General features: G+C 40.9%; 1 protein-coding gene across 4 annotated transcripts in view; it reads right to left on the bottom strand.

Annotated features, from left to right (window-relative positions):
* The window catches only part of LOC121610370 (neurocalcin-delta A), a 62627-nt gene that overhangs the window by 33310 nt on the left and 4477 nt on the right, over window positions 1-24840 (bottom strand). For 2 of the 4 annotated variants that reach the window (XM_041942421.1, XM_041942420.1), the window contains one exon: window positions 14549-14614. The gene's annotated coding sequence lies outside the window, so the exon portion shown is untranslated. Of the gene's footprint in view, window positions 1-1946; window positions 2228-14544; window positions 14615-24840 lie in introns of those variants that run through there. The other 2 variants (XM_041942422.1, XM_041942423.1) reach the window with 2 other exon arrangements.

Below are 24840 nucleotides of genomic sequence, written 5' to 3'. Positions count from 1 at the left end.
CCTCCTTCACTTCAGTCGCCAAAGCTGTTTCAATACCGAGCTTTTACCATGCAAGATTACAATATTATGAAACATTTGTTCTCATTTCAGTTGCATTATATTTGGCCACCTGCTGCACACACGCACACACACACACACACACACAAACATACAAACAAACACACGCACACGCACGCACACACACACACACACACACACACACACGTCAAGAGAATTATCCACTGCTGCAGGATGTCAGATAAAGCTACTGGCTGTAAGATAGAGGTGTGTGTGGCAGTGGCTCTTTCTTCAGAATAAATGCTGCCAATACACCCATCTTACAACACACACGTAACAAAAAACACACAAAAATGAGACAGTCTGCTAATGCACAAACACAGTATTATTTCGTTAGACAGACATGAAGACAGTCTCTTGACTCAAAATGGCCTCCTGTGGTATTCATGCAGCTCTTTTCACAACAGGAAGACACTTCTGAATGATGTACCCTCACGCTCATAGGACGTTTGGAACTGCTTTACACAAACAATACACAGCGAAGGAAGACTAATTCATGCTTTAAACGATAGCTTGCACAAATTATTAAATGTCAAGATTCATATTACTTTCAGCCTGCTTCTAAGATCACTCCTCAAAGTCTACTCTATACTTGCATGATTTTTGTCTTACCTAATGCTGATCACTGTTTAAAAAAAAAAAAAAAAAAAACTTGTATTCAAACAGGCCATGTAAGGTATTATGTCACAACAACCTGTTCCCAAAAAACAAATTGTAAATCCAATCTAATCAGTGCAGCAAACACTAGGCCTAATTTGAGTCTTAATCTTCTGCAAGATGCTGAGCATTTAATTGGATGGAGTCAGTAGATATCTGCGACTTGGATACTTCAGTGACAAAGACCTGTTACATGCTCCTGGCTCATCTCCACATCATTAAGTAGGAGGAGGGAAAAGCTGCTGGGGAGGGAATGAGAAGATGAGATAAAGTCTCACAGCAGATGAGTTCTAGTCAAGCAGAGAGAGAAGGAGGAGGAGAGAATGAGAAAGTGTGGAGTATTGTTGAGATCCAAACCACTTGTTATGCACATTTCTTTCCCTTTCTTTCCATCCTCTATGGGCTAAATGAGGACTGCCATGCTTTTTGATTGAGGCACGCAGGGAGGTGTGTGTGTGTGTGTGTGTGTGTGTGTGTGTGTGTGTGCAGGGCAATGGGGAGGGGGGTTCTCAAGCTAGACACTTGTCAAGAAATTCCTTAAAAAAAAAAAATCCCCCGATTTCAGCCCATTATTGAATTTCATCAGAAAAACCAAATATCACTGCTGACCTTCACATTAAGAGAGCTGCAGTTTTGTAGCACATACTTGAGGCTTTCCCATCTCCACTGAGGGGGAAGGTGGCAACTGCTCTGCCCCCCTCCCACCCCCCCTTGCCTCTGACTCTCTGGCAGACAGAGCCAGCAGCTCCAGCCCACACTACTGCCTCTAACATTAGCAACGCTTTGGGAGGAAAAGCCATGTGGAGCTGCCCATCACTTCCAGCTACACAACATATAAGACACTCTGCACCCCCCAATGATCACGCTCTCCTTCTCTTTCTCTGCCATCGTGCACTCGCTTCCTGCAGGGCTGAAACAGATCTGTATTTGCAGAGATAAAAAGCAACTAGTCTTCAAGATCAAGGATCTCCCTCAGCCATCACGCTGCATGTCTGCACTTCTTTGAGGAGCTAAACGATTAAAAAAGAACATATACAGAGACTCATTCCCCCTGTCGGGGGTTTCATCTAAAAGACAACTTCCCTCATGTGTGTATGTAAGTATGTGACTCAAACTCATGAACTGAGAGCTCTCCTTTACCCAGCTGTAACTTGCTGCACACCCCTCTGGAAGCAACCACTAGCTGCTAAAGCACACAATACACACACAAAGAGAAAACACAGGAAGCTTACCTCACTTTGTAGCAATGTACAAGCTGTTCAGCAGTCCATCACCCAGCACTTTCTCTCTGGACTAAGTTTGTGGAAGCAGCAGCAGCAGCAGCAGAGGAAGCAACAGGCGAGAATAAAGAAGAGCACCAGAAAGAAGCAAAGATAAGAGCACGACGGAGGGGGAGAGAACAGCGGAGGGGGGAAGGAGAAGACGGACTGAGTGACTGAGACAAAGCTAGCTGACTGACAGACTCCCAGAGTCTCCTAGTCTGAGCAGGAGGTTTGTTAAAAGCCCACAAAGTAATTCGTTCCTCTGCCTGCCTGCCTCTCCGGCTTGACGTCAGTGTGGTCACATGACCTCGCTCTGGTGTGGAGGGGAAATGAAAGGGGAGGGGAGACAGTGAGAGAGACAGAGGGAGAGAAAGAGAGAGAGCGAGAGAGAGACGGAGAAGCCTGCGTTGCCGTGGTAACAGGCACACTGCACCGCAATGATTTCAATAGGTCATCTGATACAGACACATGCACACAGATTCTTACATACAGAGAAGGTGGATAAAGACAAGCTCAGCGCGGCACAGGCACACTTACCGAGAAAAGGTGATGGAGCTAAAGGGAGAAAGAGAATTACAAACTGATGCAAAGTGGTTCAAGTTTCCTCCATTTTTTTTCCAGCTCTCAGAACGAGATCCAGGCAAAAACAGAAAGTGCATCACATAAACTGCACTTCTGAACTTGTGCTTGAACCACAATAAGCAGCATGTTCTGCTCTTTACACCAACTGTGTTTTTACTACAATGTGTGACCTTCTTTATGGGCGATGATTTTTATTGAATTTTAATGCATTCCTCAGTTCATTTTTACCATTTAGATAAAGTCTTTTTAGTAAGAAAAGTCCATATATTTGCCACGAGTTTGCTGTAAAGGAAGAAGAGCTTACGTGTATCACAAGCAAATTAAGACACGACTTTAGTTATTAAATACAGACCTTCCCTCTATGTCTTCACTCTGGGATGCCACAGAATCCTCAAGGGTCCAGTGATTAATTCAACACACGACAAATAAAAGAACTACTTCTGTTCGAAGGAATAGGGAGAAGAAATGAAAAAGAAAATGAAGAACTTTCATTACTTTAGGGAAGTGGGGAATACAGTAGCTCCAGTTTCAATTATGTTTTCATTTCATTTATATAACAATACTGTGAGACAAGCTGAGGAAGCAAAAAGATCTACAAAAAGATCAGATTTCAAGTATAAAACATTGATTAAGACCAACAACGGTGACAATCAACAGTGGGGATATGGCCATGACTACTGTACAACCTCATGTATCATTAGCAGAGAAGAGAGCAATAGACATATTGTTGTGAGTTAATGATGCACATTAGCCTGGACTCTTTCAGGTAACAGAGTCTGGTAGAAAGATGTCAGAAATGTCTGTCTTCACACAATAAACTTCTACTCAAGTCGACTTGAGGCTGCAAGACTCTGCTGTGAGTAAATTATTCACAATTATAGTAATAGTTTGACATTTTGGGAAATAAACTTATTTACTTTCTTGCCAAAAGAAGACTGATAACATTCTTACAGTTGTATCTTAAATATGATGGTACAGCAGCAGCCGGTTAGCTTATCTTGGCATAAAGACTGGAAACAGGGGGAAACAGATAGCCTGGCTCTGCACAAAATTTGACCTACCAGGACCAGCCCGCTATATGGGATGAACCTGGCAACGCATGGTGACAACATGACTCCAGTCCTGTCCAGTTACTGCTTCGACCCAAGAAAATAGTCCATCACATAACGCCCTAGAAAACCTCATCCTGTTGTTTTTACCAGCAGCTTTAAAATGGATTAAACAAACACGATATAAAGCGTTAATTAGTGAGCTCTTCAGGTGCTGGCAGAGAGATTTTTTACCTTTGTGCTAAACTAAGCTAATGGGCCTCAGACGGTATCTTTTTTCCCAAAAAGTTTAACTAACCATAAAAATGATGGTTAAGTTCTATTATAGATTACTCTGAAAATAACCATCATGCTAGTTACTGTGCACAAAATCAAACATACAAGATATAAAAGCTGATATATGATTTTTCTCTACAATATATGGGCAAACCACGTCATTAATGTCTCTCAGACATTTGTACACATTATGACAAACCTACAGCATGTGTATGTATGAGAGTGTGCAACATCAAATTACCTGAAGGGCTGTCTGAAATGTTTTTTCCAATTGACAAAACTGCATTTATGACTGTGACAGTAAATACTGTGATACTGGTCAGTGTTCTGATTGGTTGTGTAAAATACGTCTTGGTGTTTACTCATTTATCACATTGGAGCATCTTGGTGTGCATCTGCAAACAGTAGCGCTCTGTATTCATTTCACATCACATTTTCACACACTCATCTGTTGAAGTGTCACTACCTCTACTTCCAAAATGTGCTGTGCATTGTGTCAAGTTAATCTGGGGCAGGGCTTGAGTATCAGACAAAGACTGAGGGCGTGCAGTGTGGGAAGAAAAACTATTTCAGGGCCAACCAACTCCTTTTCCCATCCTCCACTCACCCAAGCTGTGAGTACGAACAGCTTTGGGCTGACTACATTCATCTGAATAGCATCTGTTGGCCTGTTGAATGGAGCGCAGTGGGGCCCAGATTAGGGTGGGGTAGTGTGGAGGGTGGGGTGAGGTCAGCCAAGTGAAAACCACCCCCCACTGGACTACTGTGAGTAAGGGTATGTATGGCTGAGCGAGAGGCACATGGACAGACACACATGACGAAATGCCACACTGGACAGAGAGAATGGACACAGTGCAGGGAAAGTAATTTAATAAAACCTGCAGCTGGGATAAATATGACTGGAAAGATGCTGCTGGGGAGTAAAGCAGAGACCAGAGTGGAAGCCATCAGGATAGAGAACAGCAATGCACAAATAGATCAGATGATATAAGAAACTGAAATGAGAGTCTGACCTTCAGGTGGCTAATTTGGTTGAGGGAGAAATTATTTAGACTAAAGCCAGAGTCCTGGGATTAGTAGGCTGACTGGTGATGCCTCAAGGTAAACACACAGTCTTTCAGAATAAGCCTGGAGCAAGCAATGTCCACCATGTTGAAAAGGCCAAGTTGTATACTGTTTTATATGGGCTGCCTTTGAAAAGTGGAATGAGACACTGGTATGAATGGTGAAAGGCTGGGGAATGATAAAGGGGAACTATTTGTTGGTACAGGAGAAAAATAAACAGCTGAAAATAAGTAAAATAATTGCATTTACAGACAACACTTGTTCACTGCATTGCATATTTCACATTTTCAACCGCCTGCATACCTGAACAATCACCATGGAAAAGTCAACATGACTGTCTGATTTTCAATAAAAAAACAACAAAGATTTGATACAGTAGACCACCTTATCTGACATTTTGAAAGGGCCTTTTCACTGCTTTTAGACTCTCTGAACAGCACTTCTGTTCACACACACAGACACCACACACACACACACACACACACACACACACACACACACACACACGTCGTGTGGTGTGTGTGTGTGTGTGTGTGTGCATGTGTGTGTATGTGTGTGTATGTGTGCGTGTGTGTGAGTTAGGATGTAGGGTGGGTAACCGGCACTTGAGGGAATTCCTTCCTGCTGAAGACTCAGGAAGCAACAGCATGGGCGGAAGTGAAAACAACTTCTCTTTCCAAGGCAAACCCTTTAGAAGTTGTTCCTTTGGAAAAGGAAACACCCCCCACACTGTGTCACTGTTAGAAACTCTAAATAACTCCATTATTGTCTCCTGCGAGTTTCTTAAATCAGCTGAGGGTATGCAACTACAGACCTACAAATTCCTGAAACTGCACATCAAACCACAACAAGCAATACTGAGAGATGAGGGCAGAGTGAGGGAGGAGAGCTAAAGCTGTTGTTGGGCAGTGAGACCTAAAACCTGAGGGTTGGACCCGTGTCAGTGAACTGTCATGTTAATCTCAGCATCTGAGCTGGAGGTATTAGATAACAACAGATTATACATTGGATATTAAGTTGTCAGGGAGGGAAGGCACAACACTCCTAACGCGGTTTAAGTGTATTATCCAACAAATCAATGAAAGCACAGAAGGCATACGCACACCCACACAGAGTGACTCCCCTCTAATCTCAGCTAATTATGGATGGCATTACTGTTTCATTATTCATCTCAATAAATTTTAAGCAATATTTTGGGAAAACCACTGCTGGGTGGAGTTATATAAGGTTTCACATATACAACAATGTTTGTGTCCCACATAACAGCATAAATAAAGGATTTGCTTTGGAATGAAATAGTTTTGAACGGTTTTCATAACATGCATGTCAAAATGCTGAATTTCCACACAGTCAGGATACGATACCTGCCCCATCCTGTACAGGGACTAATTGTAACTGGAGACTTAGGCGTGATTTCAGTGGTTTTATCATAAGATAAATACATTTTTAACCTCTTTGGCTTAAGCGGCTGATATAGGAATTTTTAACGATGCACTCAAATGCACCTCGCATATCCTGCGTTCTTGTAGAGAGTTTGATGTTGTTAAGTCCATGAACAGCTGGGGCAGTATATCAGGGTCAGTAATAAGGTCATGTAGGCTGAGTATATTTACTTTTCAAAATATGCATCATCTCTGCTTGACTGTCGTCAGTCTGCACACTGTTCTCGTGGTGTCAGTTGACTACAATCTCATGCTCCATCCTGTTCTATTTCAGTGAATTTTAACCATCGGTATTAGTAAATTCTGGGGCCACTGTGACTCAGGATGTAGAATGAGTCATCTGCTGATCACAGTGTCAGTGGTTCAAACCCCACCACCTCCTGCCCACGTGTTGAATTGTCCTTGGGCAAGACACTGAACAGGTTTCTTGCCAGCCACTGGGGATTCAGAAGTCCCAAGCCTGGATAAAAGAGGATGGTTGCAATCAGCATCCAGTGAAAAAAGCCTATGCTAAATCAAATATGCAAGTAGGTGGTGAACCACCAGATCCTCCTCCCCAGCCCCCAAGAACTGGGAGTCTCCCGCTCTGCACTCTCCCTGTTCACATGGAACTGACGTAAAGACGGATTTGCATGAGTTGAAAACGTTCCAACTTGAGCGAAAACTTTTGTGCATGTGTGGGAGCATTATGGATCTGCTTCACAAACGTACACAGACAAGAGGAAAAAGCAGAGAAACTGAAGGGAAATAATAGACAGAACTGAAGTTTCTGGTGAGTCTGGGTTCTGAGGCCGGGGTGAACAGACACAATGTTAAGGTCACACTCGTACCTCCGGGTGATGCAGCAGACAAATTTGTGCAGTGAAAATGTGCTATGCTGTCTGTCTGACACACCTTCAGACAAAATTACCAAAAACTAACTTTACAGGAGTGCACTGTAGACGTGTATCCTGTTAGCAGTATTTGCACTACCTTAGTAATCTAATGGGGGCGAGTTAGCACTAGCTTGCCATTTCACGTGTCTGTCAGATTACACCTGTCAAAACACGTTGATGGGAGTCAGCATCAGTGGAGTCAGTCACCTGTGCCTGACTCCACTGATACACCTTTATGTGCAGGATTGAATGTTAGAGTGTTTTGTAGTTATATTTTCTGTGTTTTATTAATTTTCTCCTGACTGTTAGATGGTTAGAGCCAGATCCCAAACAGCTGATTAGTAGGACACTGTACCTGACTGTTGCCAAGACAACTAGGCAGCTCACAGGCTATGATAACTCCCCTGTAAACAAAAAGGATGAATGAGAGAGATTATAGTGTGAATGTAACTGCTGTGTGACTGAAGGTATAAAAGAATATGAAAACTGGCCTATATTGGTAATGACAAAGGTAATAGAATGATGTAGAATGAGCCCTGTCAATACCTCATTGAGGATTGATCATTTTAATAGCCTACATTTATAACAGCATATTTTCTGTTTATTGTGATTTGCCGGTCTATTATTTGAAAAAGTAGGTAAGCAAGCCATCTGCTCCTGCAGGCATTCCGATGCTGCACAAGTTTAACAGGCTGGCTTTGTAGTTTTTCTTTGCAAACGCATCACAAATAATGAACTCGTCAGGAGAGTGAATGATGAAAGAAAGATGTTTTGCTGCCTTGCCATGTTTACTTGTTAATGTTCGCTAAATATGGACTGGAGCATTAATGAATTAATTAACCATGCCGCTCAAAGGTTCCCGGCAGCTATCAGCAACTATGGTGGAATGTTTTCTTGCATGATACTCAGTGCATGAGCTGAATCAATCAATATTCCTTGAGTGTCAATGTGACAACTTTGACCATTCCATTTGTTTTTATTGCCTCACTTGAATGACATATGCTTTAGTGATGATTGGATCTTCACGAACATGAATGAATGTATATGACTTTCAACCAGATGATGTGAACTGATAGCACTGTATTTCCTCTCTTGAATAAAAAACACTGTTGGAACATCGTTGCAGTGCGCTCTGCCAGCACTACACCTACAGAGGCACATACATACAGCTGACAGTTCTACAGCTTCCAGTGTCCTACTGTTGTTTTGGAGTAACACATATGGACGTGCTATAAGATGATAGCTAGCCTAGACCTATCGCTGATCTATACAGGACCTATGGATTTGTGATTAATTTGTGGGAAACCCGCGCTGTAGAGCAGGCCATTACAACTGCTCACATTTCAGACAGTTAGGAGAGTTAGTCTTTATTCTCCCAACCACTCAGCAACATCAATATCTGTCCTTTTGGGATTTTCAGAAAGCTCCTTTGCAAAAACTCATCAAAAGCTCGCATTATCTTAAAAACCTTTCTTCATCTCAAAGTTACTGGTGACATTTTGGTGTGAAAGTCAGTAATTGCAGAAGCAGGCAGGTGTCTGAAGCACTGTTGCTCCACCCTCAGGAGGAACAGAGCATTCCTGTCAACAGAGGACACAGACAGCACATGGTGACTACAGTGACGGTGAGACTGTGGTGTTGCACAATTGTAAGCGTCGCCTTTCTATGTAACTGCCAATTACAACACATACAGGAATCTGCAGAAACCTGGCTGGCAGACAGGGAAGTGATTCATCTCCCACACACCATATGGTTATGAATATAACAATGCACTGGCCTGAGAGGAGAGGGAGAGGAAAAGGACATCCACGGCTACCCCCCGCCACCAAACATGTAAGTGTGCAGCCATGCATAAACTCACATACTGTAGGAAACCTCCTCACAGTCCACTAAGAGGCTACTTGTGATGGCACACACTCCTTTATCCTACAACAGCTGCAGTCAGAGAGGCTCTTACAAACAGCAGCTGTTCTCAAAGATTTACATGTACATCAGTATAGTAGCTTAATTCACAACTCACTGAAATGAGTAGACAAGAATGCTTAAAAACAATTCTGCTTGTGTGTTATATAACTGCAGTACATGAGGTGGGCGAGCCAATTCACCTCACTGAACAAAGCTAATCCAACGTACCACACCGCTTGCCAAAATGAATGACGAAATCTTATGTGGTTGTGTAATTAAAGGTTATCATAATGTAAATCATTACAAATCAAAATTGCTAATTAATGAAAACCACCAGTTGTCATTAAAGTAGGCAATAATTACAATATGAGAAAAATTGATAAACTGTTTACATTTTTATGAGATAATTTGTAATGAAGCTACAGCTCTGAACTACTTTTTTGTTTCTATTTACTCCGGAATTGCACGTTTACATTGTGAAACCCAGCACAGCTTGCTTTGCCAATATTACTTAATTATGGTGATGGCAACAAATAAAAAATCATTTTCAACTTAGAGAGACCTCATGTAGATACATTTCCCATTATCCTTCTCCATCTCGTCACTTCATACTTGTTTTCTGTCACCTACAGAGCTCTGGTCCGTTGGAAAAGATTTTAATGCTGAAAGTGATGACTGCAACATTTTGTATTAAAGATTTTTTGGGTTGTGAAGTGATTTGGTCAGGTGTTCTGACAGTTGATGAGAGTGAAAAAGTCTTAGATACCATAATGACTAGTTTTTTTACTCATTCATTTCATTTGCCTCTATGCCATTAAAAAAAAATCATACAGCAGTGGTTATAAGGGTTACAATGACAGGTTAAAAACTATACCGTACCTTATCTCCATATATAAGTAAAGCAGCCATGGTAACTCTTGGAAGCTGGAAATAGACCTTACAGAGATTTTTTTAGCCTTGACGGCCAGAAAGTAAAAATCATTGAAAAGTAAAAGAGTAAATATAGAGGATATCACACTGGACAGCTGGTTAACTGTGATTAGAGCAGCATCACAAGGCAACTGCCCAAAGAGTTTACAGCGACACAGTGTGCGTGGAGGCTAAACTTAGGCACAGCAGTGCTTTGAGCTACATACCAAATCAGCATGCTAACATGCTCACAATGACAATCCTAATGTACCGTATTTTCCGCACTATAAGGCGCACCTAAAAGCCTTTAATTTTCTCAAAAAACGCGCAGGAAAATACGGTAATATGCGCCAGGAGCGCCCGAGGAAAGGAAGTTCTTTACAGTTACCACCCTCAGAAATAGCCAATTAACGGCATCTCAGCTTAGAGTGCACGAAAATGCTTTAAAGAGATCAACTGTGTGAATCAGGCCTTCATGAGGTGTGACTGTGTGGGGATGCTTTGCTGGTGACACTACTGGCTATTTGACCAAGAGGAGAATGATGGAGTTCTACGTCAGATGACCTGGCCTCCACAAAAACCTGAACCCAACTGAGATGGCTTGGGATGATGGGAAGTCCTCAGCAAACATGTGAACTCCTTCAAGACTGTTGGAGAAGCATTCCAGGTGACAACCTCATGAAGCTCGTTGAGAGAATGCCATTAGTGTGCAAAGGTGTCATCAATGCAAAAGATGGCTACTTTCAAGAATCTAAAATAGAAAAAAACATTATTTTTTGCTGGCAACAAAATTCCATGTGTTTTTTTTATAGTGTCAATGTTAATCTATAATGTTGAAAAAAATTAAAAATGAAGAAAAGCCATTAAACGAGAAGGTGTGTCCAAACTTTTTACAGTAAGTCAAAAAAGGATTTGCAAATGATTGCATTCTGTTTTAATTTATGCTTCACACGGCGTCCCAACTTTTTTGGAACCAGGGCTGTATGACACAACCTTTGATGTGTCTATTATTCCTCATAATCCAAAGTGGTGAGAAGAATTCTTATTTATTTACAGAAATGATTATTATTTAATCCCATTTACAGCTGGGGTGGTGGGCTGTGAAGAAACAGGAAATTGGGAGGGAAAAGGTTTGTTATACAATCTACAAAGTGTCTCAAGAGTTACTCAACAGCATCACAACCCACTCCATCCTTGGTGATTCAGGAGCTATAAACAGAAGCCAGAAGAAAATATGGACGACCGTCCTGTCTCATCCATTGTTCTTTATGGCAGACGGCAGGCCCGATGCAGAGAGAGGATTAACCAGAGCCCACTGTCTCAGTCTCTCTCTTATCAGAAAGCAGCAGGTTGGGAGCAAGAAAAACATCACCACCTCCCCTATGAGTCAGGCTCTGGCCCCCAGCTCACTATTACTGATACACACATGCATGCAGACTCCACACACACAATGAATACATATATACAGACCCAGCATACACATGCACTCACACACACACTCCCACACATGCATCAATAATGTTCATGCAGAAATAGAGCCAATGTCTCTGCATATTGATGACTGGCTACTGGTACGGAGGGGATGGACAGATGCAGCTTGCCTATCAAATCTCAGACATATTCATGGAGTAAGCTCACAGCAGCAGCCATGACACTTTTATATTTACTGGCAAAGCACATCCTGTGAGTCACACAGTTTTTCCAACTTTGGACAAATCCTGTAACTTACATGAACACAAACAATGTAATATTAAGTAGCTGACTGTGTTTTTGGCTCTAAACATGTTTGGACAGTGCAATTGGATGTATGTCCTGAAAATCACATTATAGCCCTTAGCGTTAAAATGATTAATTGATTAGTTGACGGGCAGAAAAATAATCTGCAACTATTTTGGTTATTGATGACCATCTGTAGATATTTAATAGTTGAAAAGTGCCAAACATTTTGGTCAAAATCAATAGCATTTACTGTACAAACGTCACTACCACAGCATCCCATTAAAACCTAAAATAACAGTAGCCACTTTAACTGCTGTGAACCTCTGCTAAAAGGAAAAGGCTGGAATCCTACCAAACACAACCTTTGTTAAGTCTAGCCTGACCTCGGGGAGATGTCTACAAAAAAAAACAAGGCAGCAAGAGAGGGGTCATGCTTCTTATAAGCATCCAAACAATCTTACACAGAGAATCATGAGATAATTAAGTATAAACAACGTTGAAAGACTGAAGTGAAATTCTCGAAAAAGATCAATATGCAAGGTCGGAGCTCTACCATACCGCTACAGTTGATTAATGAACATCAGACAAAACAAAACAAACACTAGGAACTGAGGGAACTGAGAAACCCATATTTAGCCCTCAGATACTCTTTCTCAGTTGTTCACTATCACACACTAATATTGACCAATAAACCGTATCCACATTCTCATGCTGATATGAACACGCACAATAAACACATCACAAAAAGCTGTCTGAAATACGATGAATATGAAAAATCATTTTATTCACGTGCGCCAGTAGGTCTGAAATTAACACCTGTGACTACATGACTATTTGGCCAATCAGATGACTCTAGCTAGCTGTTTGCTACCCTCTGATTAATTGGTGTCAATTTGGTAGTGACTGTGAGGTTAGCTAACACAGCTTTCAGGTGCAATTTTTTCAATAAAAAATCAAAATAATTTGTTTAATCTCTTTATTCAGTGGCTATTCAATATTTAGGTCCATGTCAGCAGTGTACCTAAGCAGAAAGACATAGGAACTGTGCAGCTAATATGCACACTTCAATATCTGTTTGTTTATCACAAGTCAAATCATAATTGAATGTTGATTTTTAGTTGAACAAACTAAGCCAATACTTGTTAAGTCCAGCGATGTGTTCCTAAATGTCTCATGTGAAGAAAAAAATGCCTACTGTACGTACATACACACACACCTTAAAGCAGAGTACGTTAAACTCGACTGACATACTATTGTATACTTTGCAGAGGTTAGAAATTCCTCTGTGGCTCATTTTGAAGCAGCTATTGGTTTAGTTAATGTGACAATGCCATTTATTTTAGGAATAGTTTTAAACTTTGAGAAACTCTTACTGTATGTCTGAATGCTAAATATGAGTCAGCTAGTGGTTAGCTTAGCTTGGAAGACTGCTTCTAGTTTTGTACAGCTATCTTACGATGTACATAACCCAAAATGCACAAACACCAAATTGTGGTTTAACAGAGAGCTAGGTGCTAGAACTGCTTGGCCAGTGAAGTCACTGTGGCAGGCCAAAAACAACTCCAGCATGTAACTCACTAGTCAACCACAAGATCAAGATAAAACGAGTTAATTAGTCAACTTTCGAGGTGCTAGACTTTTGGCGAAAACAAAGCAAAGCAGTTTCTCCTTTGCTAACAGGAGCCTAGCTAAGCTAAGCTAAGTGTCTGTTGGCTCTAGCTTTATATTTAACATTTAGCAGGATAGTTGTACTGGTCTCATCTAATTCTTGGCAAGCCATTGAATAATTTATTTTACATAATGTGAAATTATTACAGGAGAAGTTACAGTAGTTCTATCAAATCCAGTGAATTTCTAAATCTAGACCGGAATACACTTCAGTTCAGTATGAACTTCATTTTACTTCATCACAACTGAAACCTGAAGGTTTCATGTGCCTGTTTCTGTCCATAATAATTCACTTGCACTGATATCATGTTAATAGCAACCTAAGAAAGTAGACACTCATTATTACCCCTCATCTTTTCAGAATTAAACTGAGTGAAGTTCCCCTTTTTTAAGAAAGCTCTGGATAAGTGGATGTCATCTTAAGGAAGTTCAGAGGTTCCACTGACAGTGTGAATGTGTGAGTCAGAGTTGTAGACAGTCCTTGTTTGATACAGCGGGCCTCTTAACTGGACAAGCTGCAGCTGTCCCTTCGTCTGAGAGCCCTGCAGGCCTGTGTGTGTTTACGGTTGACAACTTAGACTGAGCATGTGTGCATGAAAGAGCAAAGGATGTTCAGGCCATTTATCTCTTTTAATGTTTGTTACACACACACACACACACACACACACACACACACACACACACACACACACACACACACACACACACACACACACACACACACACACACACATTTGCCCCTGATTTATGAGTGAGTGTGTGTGTGTGTGTGTGTGACTGTGTGTGATGGCCTGTGTTTGGAGGGATCTGGGGGCCTGGGAACTGTGTGGAAATCACACTGGGCTTCCTCTGGCTCATCTCAGAGTCATGGGAAACAACACTGACCAAAAACAACAGGGCTCGTGCACGCTGCAGCTTGACCACCCAACATTATAATGTTTAGACTGGACATCATACAGCAACGTCTTCCACAGATAAAAGGAGAGGATGATTGCAAGATGACACATTTATGATCTCACAGGTCTGAACTGTTTCAAAGCAGATAGATGAAAACATGAATTTAATTTTTTTCTCTTACAAACCCTTAGTGTCTTCTTCTGGGCTCACACGGTAATTTCTGCCTGTCAGTCGCTCACACAGAGTCAAATCTGGAAAAAGAAGACATTTCACACAGTTAAACAAGAATATGAGTCAACAGCTATGCTAATAGCTTTGTGAGCAGCAGTGCTTTGAGCTAAATGCTAACATTAGCATACAAAGGGATGGGTTATGCTAGAAAATAACTACTTCTTATGATATTGTGTCTGAAAGGGGTGGGGGGGGGGTCTCCTTCTATTTAGTACGTTTGAGCAAATTTTCAATAAAGTAAAATCTAAAGTGTGAACGCATAAAATATAAAAACACTCAACTGTACTTTTGTGGTTCTAAGAATAATTTAAACTTACTCATGAATAATCCAAAATCAATTTGGAATCAATTGGAATTAAGCAAAGTCCTCTATGTTTAGATCAGAAAAAAATTAAAATGACCGCAACTCCACTACTAGACTACACTTTTTATGACAATCGGATAATACATAAATAAGACAGATGGAAATTATAGATGAGTCAGAAAATAAAAACAGATGGTCAGTGGTGATCAAGAATGGAAGTAATTTATTAATTGGAAATAACTTGTGTTTTTCGAGTCAGAGGACATTAAAAAAATAATAGGACTCTGTTTTGATAAAGCCACCACGAACATAAGGAGAGCTATAGCTAATGACAGGACTATAAATGATGGAGCCTGGAGCCTGACATTCAACAATGGAGGATTTCAGCCTCTAATTGTGTCTTTTAGCACAGATCTGAGTCATGTAATAACAATTACTCATCATTCTTGGTATTAGACATGCTTTTTCCAAGTATGAAGTGTTTTTCTCAGCGACGGCAATACAAGCTGATGCCATTAAAGCTTTTTCCCTGCTGAGTGCTCGTAGAAGTGAAAAGTAGGAGGAACGCTGCCTTCAATGTTGCAGCGCCTCAGGAACAGAACAAGCTCCTGAGCTTCCTGTCCTCTCACTTCCCTAAGCTCTCTCAAATAACACTACTCTTCAGGCAAAGCACAGCTTGCTAACCACAAACTGCAGGCTAACTGAAAAACCGTGTGTGCGTAAGTGCATTGTACAACATTTATACAACATTACTTGTGAAAAAGAGGGGAAAGGAAGGGAATGATCCCAATCAGTTTCATGCAACAAGGTATACAGCAGCAGTTTACATCAGTTTGAACTTAAACAATGCAGAGACATTTTTTGTCAAGTTCAGCTACGTGAGCTTTCATCGTATGTATAAAAACGTGATGATAACATCTGTGAAGATTAGAAACAGCTATAGTGACTCTCATCTAACTCAGCAAGAGAGCAAAAAAGCACATTTTCCAAAATGTGCAACTAATATTGCTGTCACCTCCACCATTAATAATATCTTGTTTTTACTATAGAGAGCACCAGTATTGATTTAGGTGAGTCACTGCAAGGGGGTAAAAATTTATCCAGTCAGGTATTTTATGTTTTTAGCCATGCTAGGGATGGTAGCGTCGGTCCACCACTCCTGAACAGTACTGACTTTGGTGACCAGCAGGTCGAAGTTTTCACTTCCTGAGAAATATCTCAACATCGGCTAGATTGATCAGCACAAAAGTTTAAACTGCCATTTAATGTTGCCAGACAGTAAATCCCATAACATAAAATAATGACTTATGGCATTAACACTTTTCATATTTATCAATCAGATTCTGCTCTGGTTCTGTGACACAGCTAGATGCTTCAACTGAGCATCTAGCTGTTCGCCTGTTTGTCCACTCAGTGGTAGTGAGGAGAGGAAATGCATATCATATTGGAAGCTTCAGTGAGATGTGTTTTTTTGTTTAATGGTGTAGCACCATAGCTTCAATCTTTGGGAAGAACCCTGCAAAGGGGCCTCCGTAACAGCTCCAACTATAACTCCACACATTAGGTGTTGCTGCTGTGGCTTTCCCAGAATTGTTACTCAGTGGGATGGTTTTGCACTTTGGAAGATGAATAGACACACATTTTATCATGCGATAACAACACTTTTTAGTGTTGGGTAATAATGTTAGGGAGCTTCTCCATAAATATCTTACAACCAGCTTGCTGATATGGGAGCAAACATTTCTCTTGTCTTTTCAGCGACCAAATAACAGTTTTCTGGAACAATTTAGCTTTATGTCATTAAAACATTAGGATTTATGCCCTGGATAATAGTCAATCCATCAAAATACAACCCAGCAACAGTTCTCTCAATGCACTGATGCCTTCACATCAGAGTGCATTATTTCCCCCGGTTCTGTGAGAGCTGGTATTGCTCAGAGTAATTTTAATAGCCCCATGAGTCACAACAGAACCACTTGTGTTTATGCACATTTAGGCAGACATACATGTGTAGCCACCACAGATTGTCCTGGTCTTGAGCTTATTTCACACATCATTTGTGAAACTACACAAACACTACTGACCTAGAAGTCGGCCTGTCAGACAACCGTCTATGGAATGCACAATGTACAATGTGCTCGATAACTTTGATCTTACAGTACAGGGAACCAGAGAAAAGAGGTCAAACAAACCTAAAAATAGAACAAAGTCCTCTAAAAATCCATGACGGAGTCCAGCTTTTGTCTTCTGGCAAGAAATCATATTCAATGCAATTACATCAGAACCATTTAAGCAGGCCAATAGCAAGCAAATGTATCAATAAAAGGGTTATTAATGTAATCAGGCAACAGCCACAGTAATGAAAGTTAGGACAGTGTCCACAATGGTAGACAAGAAGTGTAATAGCTGTTAGCAAATTAAAAGTGGTCTATAGCTCAGCCTAACAGTGTGGCTTTTTCATTTTTTCCATTCTGGTTTGTAAAGACAATGTCGTTTTTCAGTTTCTAAAAATATCTCAGGAAGTGGTCAGCACCCCTGCAGAGACACATGATTTCAGTCTCAGGGTCGAGGAGACAGAGACATAATGGAAATAAATTCTCTGAGAGACACAAACGCAGATGGGATGGAGAGCTCAAGTTGTCTTTGGTTAACTGTGGGAATATTTTTAACCGGTTATGCATGTCAGTCCATAGCTTAATTTGCATATAAACATGTCCGCCTGAGGCTATCGGCAAGTTGCCGTGGCGCATGATTGAGACCACATGCTGACATACAGCGTGGTAGAGAGCGAAGGATTCAAACCTCTAATGGTATCTCAAGCCCAAGTGTGCAATACCATTGAGAGCTACTGTGATTAAACGCATTGAAAAATGCTTTGAGAAGAGGATGGATGAGCTGAAAGTAGACAGCCGGGGCAGACAAGCCAGGTCTGACCACCAAGTGCTGAAAAAGCTCTCACATATGAAAGCTACATCACAACTACCTGTAACTTATCAATACTGAATGGACGATGCACCGACGTCCTGAGGGATTACATCGCAGTCTGTTTTGCGACTGCGCTGTTCTCGTTCAACACTGGACCAGTATCAAAAATTGTTGCCTCCATTAGTTCCCCAGTGGAACAGGGGTCCATAAACACAGATAATATATAAACAGAATTTCTTACAACCAGCACAAATTCTTTCTACTAGAAACCCTGACAAGGAAATGCAGTCCAGTGCTCCTCATCTCAAAATTAACCAGCTAGTTTATTGGGTGTCAGGCTATCGGAAGCAGAAATAACCGAAACTGTCAACACTTCTTTGAACAAAATGTGACAGGGAGACCTCAGCCTTTTCACTGATGCCATGGCAACATGTTCTGTGCAGATGGTAGGTAAGAAAAACCAGCTAGAATCAGGTGTAACAACTAGAACACCATTCAAGTCTGAGTGAATGATCAAGCATCAAAAACCCTGTGTGTGTGTGTGTGTGTGTGTGTGTGTGTGTGTGTGTGTGTGTGTGTGTGTGTGTGTGTGTGCGTATTCATGCAAAACATCAAACACAAGCAGCATTGTCAAATGAGTAAGAAGGCTGTGTAATTCAAGGGATTAACATTTCATTAGAAGCAAGCTCCTGCACTCTATTCCTGTTAAGTTCATGAGGATAAAACATCCTTATAAATGACCAAACACCACTGATACTGACAGTTGAACAAGGAAATTAATTTTTTAATTCAAGCGCTTAAACATGTTTTAGCAATGAGCGACCACATTTAATTTTAGGTTCACTGTGCTATTCTTGAGAACAAGAGCAGAGTTAAACTTTTCCTTTCTACAATACTACTACTGGGTTACTAAGGATTTACCCTTGAGGTAATCTACCTGCTCAAACAGCTGCACCACACTAGCCCTGTATCCCAAGCATTAAATAAATGTGGATGACTCTCACCGGCAGCAATAAAAGGTGCTTCCTGGTGGCTTTATAAAAATGGCGACAGCCTTGTTTGTGACATAGGAATGACTAGCATGATACCAGGCCAATCTAACATCTCGGGAATGGATATACAGATATTAAAAACAACCTAACGCACAGAGGGAGAAACAGAGAAAGACGTAACAATGCATTGCTAATCTCCTCGGACACCAGCCCAGGCAGTGTGGGTGTCTGGACGAGACAGGCTTCCTTGCTCATTCGTTCATCTGCTGAATAAAGCTGGGCTGCGGCTGCGGCTGCGTCGTGTTGCCTTATACCATATTTGCTGTGGCGCACTCCCACATATAACCCCCTCCTCTTATTCACTCTTTCTCTCGCACACCCCTACTTGTGGCAGACCAACTGTCACGGTTTCCAGCCCACTCATTACCGTTCCTCTCTCATATATCTGTCGCTGCAAGAAGCTTTCATCCTGCCTCTCCTCTAGTGCACACTGGGTGGCAAACAGAAACATTATATAAAGACAATGTGGGCCAAACTCATGTGTGTGTGGTTGTGTGGACATGTGTTCCTTTGCTGCTGTGTATTCACCTACATTAGCTAAAAAGGTTTGTGAATGTAAAACGTCAATCATTGTGAGAAATGTGGATTAAAAATAACAAACTGTAAAAAAAAATAGACAATTAAAAGTGAAAGGACCATTCTCATGTTCTCATTAGAAATTACAGTATCAGCAAGTTTTGTGTTTGGTACAAGTTTGGCAGCCTGTCAGCAAGTGTTACTAAAGCATCATCTACGTCAGTTATGTCAACCCCATGTCCAAATACCAAACTGAGACTCTCGAAGGGTTTAGAATAAAAGTGATTCATTTTCATCAGTGGATTTTTGTAAGCTTTACATGAAAAATGTTTTTTTGCATCCTCAAAAATGTTTATGCAGGGAAATTAGTCTCCATAGTAGACAACAAATAATATAGTATCCACAGTATAATAGTACTCAGAAATAAGAACAAGATTTACATCTCTTTTGGGAATAAATTCTGGTGTTCTCCATTGCATTTTTGCTCTTCCTATCCTATGGATTTACCGAATTCACTAATTCACTCCATAAATCATCATCCACATTGGTAATTCTGTTTTTATTTGATGATCATATAAGACCTATTTGTCACTACTTCTCAGACTATTTCCTTTCATATTATTTGTGCTTAACGCTGCTTTGTCTCAACACTGTTTCTAATTTATCACTGAAACTTATATGTTACACTATGCTTTCCTACTGGACAGATTCAACTGCTCATGCTAGATATGTCAGATCTCCAGGTAAATGTTTACGGATGACTGTGGCGACATCCAGGCGTTCATACTGAAAGGGTTAAAATAACAGGCCTTCTAGGCAACCAAAAAGTCCTTCTGAAGTCAGCTGTATACAGAGGTCTCCACACTTCTCTGACACTGACTAACACTCCAACCACCACAGCGTTCTCACATGGTGGGAAAGCCCTGTGCTAATTCGGGACATGCCCATGGACTCCTGGCCAGTCAGGGTGCGAAGCCAAAGCCTGTCGGTGAAGCTTAGCAACTCGTCTCAGCTCCCCCGACACAACCCGCAGCTACTGATGCCATCACTTCTGACAATCTGTCTGGCCTTGGCAGAGGGGTGTCACTATGTAGCTAGTGAGGTAATGGAGTGTGGGGTTTAAGGGTGTACAACTTTTGGCACTTCAGATTATAAATGCATACTTGTCAGTGACTCTTTGACTTTGCTTTTCATGTCTCAGCTGTCTGTCTGCCTGCCTGTCAACAGCACTGTATGTCTTTGTGTGGATTCACCTGCGTGCTTACACAACTATATTTGTAATCAAGGCTTCATATCATATGTGCACTGTGCTTCTGCTTCACTGTGTATTTGTCTGTCTCAGTCTATATATGGCACAGAGACCAAATAGGCCTCAGAGTGAGATTTAGCAGCTGCTGTACAAGATTAAATACATCTGATGTTAGCAACAGCAACAAGTGGAAACCGCTGCTCTTTATGTATTCTGCCAATGGCATTTATGATGCAGGAAAATGTCAAAGTGAATTTTACAGAGGTAGATTGTTTCATGTCTAGTGGCTGGGAACAAAATCTCACAACTATCTGGATAAGGAGAAATGGTTGGTGTCACTGTGTTAGAGACTCATGTAGAAGAACAGCAAAGATGTCTTTTTTTTTTAATGTGAAACCCACGCTGTGCCGTGCTGTATGTAAGTTTGAAGCCACACTCAGTGCAGGCACAATGACATACAGACAGAGACAGATGAGTGTGAAATGCCACAGCTGCTGCCTATTAAGCCAGTTCATAAATGGTATGTTGCCCTCTGAGGTAGATGTTCATTGACTTTGAGCACCTGTGTGATATTGACAGAGGTGTCTACCAATAAGGCTCCAGTCAGCCTATTTTCATTTGGAAATGGGGTCTTTTAATCTGCCTCTGAGCGTATGCACAATATATCTTTTGTATATTCACAGAAAGGATTTACTGCTTACACACAGATTGCAAATGGTACTAGCATCCTGTTTCACAAATATTGTTGCTTACAAATTGCCCAAAAATTTGCAAGTCCTACTTTCCTTTTGCATGCTTATGTATGTGCTGCAAGTACAGTGTTTATTTCAATCACCTAAATGCGTAAAAGATGAATGTCAAGAGAGCAATAATTTCCTGTAGTTGCAATAACTGTTCTGTTTGGCCACCTGGGGGCAGCTGACATTTTATTACCTTTTAAGCTAATATGGCATATCTGTTAGCAAGTTCAATACATGTATAATATTCATTATCCTTTTAGCTCTGTTCCACATTCAAGTAGGGCTCTATGAAATCATATTATTTTTTCCCCAAATTCAGAGTTTTCCATTTAAATTCTTCTTATCATGTGGTGGATAAATTAAATGTCAACAATTCAATAAGAAAACATTAAAAATTTAATAAAGATGAATGACTGATGTAACACAACATTACATTATTTTTTATGAAGTGGATCCTGTGCAGTACACCCTCGACTCTGTGCACATAGCAACGAAGTATTGCACGTCTCCAATCTGCCGATGTGGTTGCACTTCAGAGAGTTTGTTGAGGTGATTAACTGTTGGTAGCATGCTGCCTCTCTCGCACGCTCTCAGAGGATCTCTTGACTTACAGCATAGCAGAGTTTTTTTTTCTTTTCATTCGACTTGGGTGCTATGAAAAAAATGGCCCTAAATTAAGCAAAACCCCTGATTTTTATAAACTGCATCCACAGTTTGGCAATTTCAGCAATATCACATGATTCACAGTTGATTCAGTTTTTATTATCAAATTCTGCGATTCCGTCCTCATTTTGTGCATTATGGAAATTATAGGGCTGTATACAAATAGCCATTTGATCCATTGTTATGGAGCTTGTGTCTCAAAATAATTTCAACTGAAAAGGTCCACTAACTAGGTTTTCTGAGCTCCAAACTGCATCTCACAGTCTGAATCAGTGTGTCACAGATACTGTTCAAAGTAACAGCAGAACCTCTGCTCAAATATCATGCCTACATTGCGTGAAACATTTGCTGTCCACATGTTTTACCACACAAACCAAATAGAAACATTCTACATTTTACACATTCCTGTAGGGTTCAGCATGACCTGCGGCACTTCTGGAGAAAATCGTACAGCGTGGATCTAATGACACACCGACAAGCTTTTCAGGTTCACAGTAGTGCTCAGTTTAAACCTTGGCTGATTCATTTACACCATATGGCTATTAACATGCAGTAGAGACTCCACTGGAATCATTTTCTTATTGTGTATGACGGAACAGAAATTTGGCTCTATTTAGTATCAGGCCCTGAAGCCCATCACCACATTGTTAGACACTGGCAGTTGGTCTCTGTCTTTCTATCTAACCTTAATTGAAGGAAGAAATGCCAGACACACACACACACACACACATAGTTGAGTAATAACAGCCAGCTGGTGCGTACAGCTGACATTTGAGTGAGAGGCCACAGAGGGATGTGGTTTTCTAGGCATACCAACAGAAGGGTGCGGTAAAGGATGAAGTGCCGATCGAGAACAAATCCTCAAAATAAACGTGATCCAATGTAAGATGCAAGTGTAAAACTGTAAGATCTACAAAGGCAAACCATATGGATCCAAACTCACAACAGAGCTGTGATTCTACAGCCCACATAATGCAGCATTATTAGGAATCTTAACTTTACTGTCCAGACAGTTAAATTAACAATTATTTGTGATTGTTAATGCCAACTGTAAACTGTTCTGTCTTGTAACAAACAGTGTTGAGAAAGCTAAAGTGTAGTAGGCTAAGCTACCAGTTACTTGACTAGAACGGTCAGTCAAACAGATACCAAACAAACAGATAAAACCACTAAGTTCAATTGCTAATTAAACAATGAGCTGTCAGTTATTGATTCTTAGCAGTTTTATTCCAGACTGCAGCTGAAAGCTCTGCTGTGTTTGAGCCTCATTAGTGCTTGGGAAAATGTAGCCTGTGTGGACATTACTGCACTACTTGATCAATCAACAGCTTAGCTACTGAAAAGCTATTGATTCAGAAAAAAGTGACCTTATCACCACGCTAATGAAAAATGTAGTCAAAACAGTAACGCCGCTACTTTTGATACTGCCACTACCCAACACTGGTAACAGAGACAAACACTTGCACTCAGCTTGAATTTCTCCTTGAGGTTTCCTTTAATAAAATAGTGTGACAAAGGGTAGATCCATTTATGATTGTAAACGCTTTTATTAAGAGAGCAATTCTGCTATCAAACAATTTCTCACTGTAAAGCATTAAGGAGAAAGGTGAAAAGGGTAAAAAGGCTGATGTTACAAAGACTGTGTTTTGGCCTCTTAACAACATCATTTGCATAGTAATACATAGTACAAGCCATCAGAGCCTGAAGATTTAACAGCAAATCAATAAGTGCTGCAGACTGCACAGATTTTACTAAAGCCTGCCATCACATTTAATGTCAGCCTTTGTTATGGTCTAACACATCACACAGGCTGGCAGTTCACAGCTGTGATGACTCACAGGTCAGAGGAAGTCATCGGACCAATCACAGGGCCAGGTGTCAGCGCTCAGTCATCTATGGACTGCAGGCTCACTCTGACACACAAGACATGCTGCCTGCCGTTATACACTATGTTGTATAACATGGAACAAGAAACAGTAACTGCAATTAAATGATATCAAATTTGATTCTAAAAATGAGGCAGGCAGGCAGACAAGTAGAGATCTGAAGGGCAAACACAACTGCAACATCCTGGGAGAATATGTGCACTTTTTATGTACATACATCACAAAAATGCACATAGCCCAGAGATGTGAGTGAATGAAAAGGGACAGAGGTGTGTAAAGGTTTGGCAATATATGTAAGCAGCACATCGTGTTCCCATGTTCAAGCTGTCACCACTGTGTCCATGGGAAGCATGAGGCTGACAGTTGATGATCCTGTTTGATCTCAGCCACTAAGCCACTCTTGTCGAGCAGAGCAGAGCAGAGGCACGAGGGAACAACCGCAGAGCACGGTGCACTGAGAGTGAGCTCTGATATTTGTCCGTACAATAGTGTTGCAAGGATATTTCATAAAGGACCTGCTTCGACATTTAGAGTTTCACTGGGTTCCTTTTCTTTTTCACAGCCCATCATGGAAATATAGTTTTAGCATTTGTCTTTGAGTTTCCCTAATATGGAGCATCCTGGATGCTTTGTGGTCTGAAGGCACATACCATGTGACTATGACATCATGAGGTCAGATCTGGCATGTGTTACACGCTATCTCCCTCAAGTTCTCGCAACCTCAGTCTCAATATTTAAAATTAACTTGCCAATAAAGGCAGACATGTTAAGTACAAAATAAACAAATCTGCCAGTAATTTGATTTGTTCGACATTCTTATTTTGAGAAGGGGCTCGGCTATCTGCAGCATGGCCGTGTCCTTGGTTTCGATGAGGAATGCCAACAATTCTAACTATCCATCCTGGGAAAAC

The sequence above is a fragment of the Chelmon rostratus genome, chromosome 8 (assembly GCF_017976325.1).
Source record: "Chelmon rostratus isolate fCheRos1 chromosome 8, fCheRos1.pri, whole genome shotgun sequence".
Classification (NCBI taxonomy): Eukaryota; Metazoa; Chordata; class Actinopteri; order Chaetodontiformes; family Chaetodontidae; genus Chelmon; species Chelmon rostratus.
This window is presented reverse-complemented; position numbering and strand designations above follow the sequence as displayed.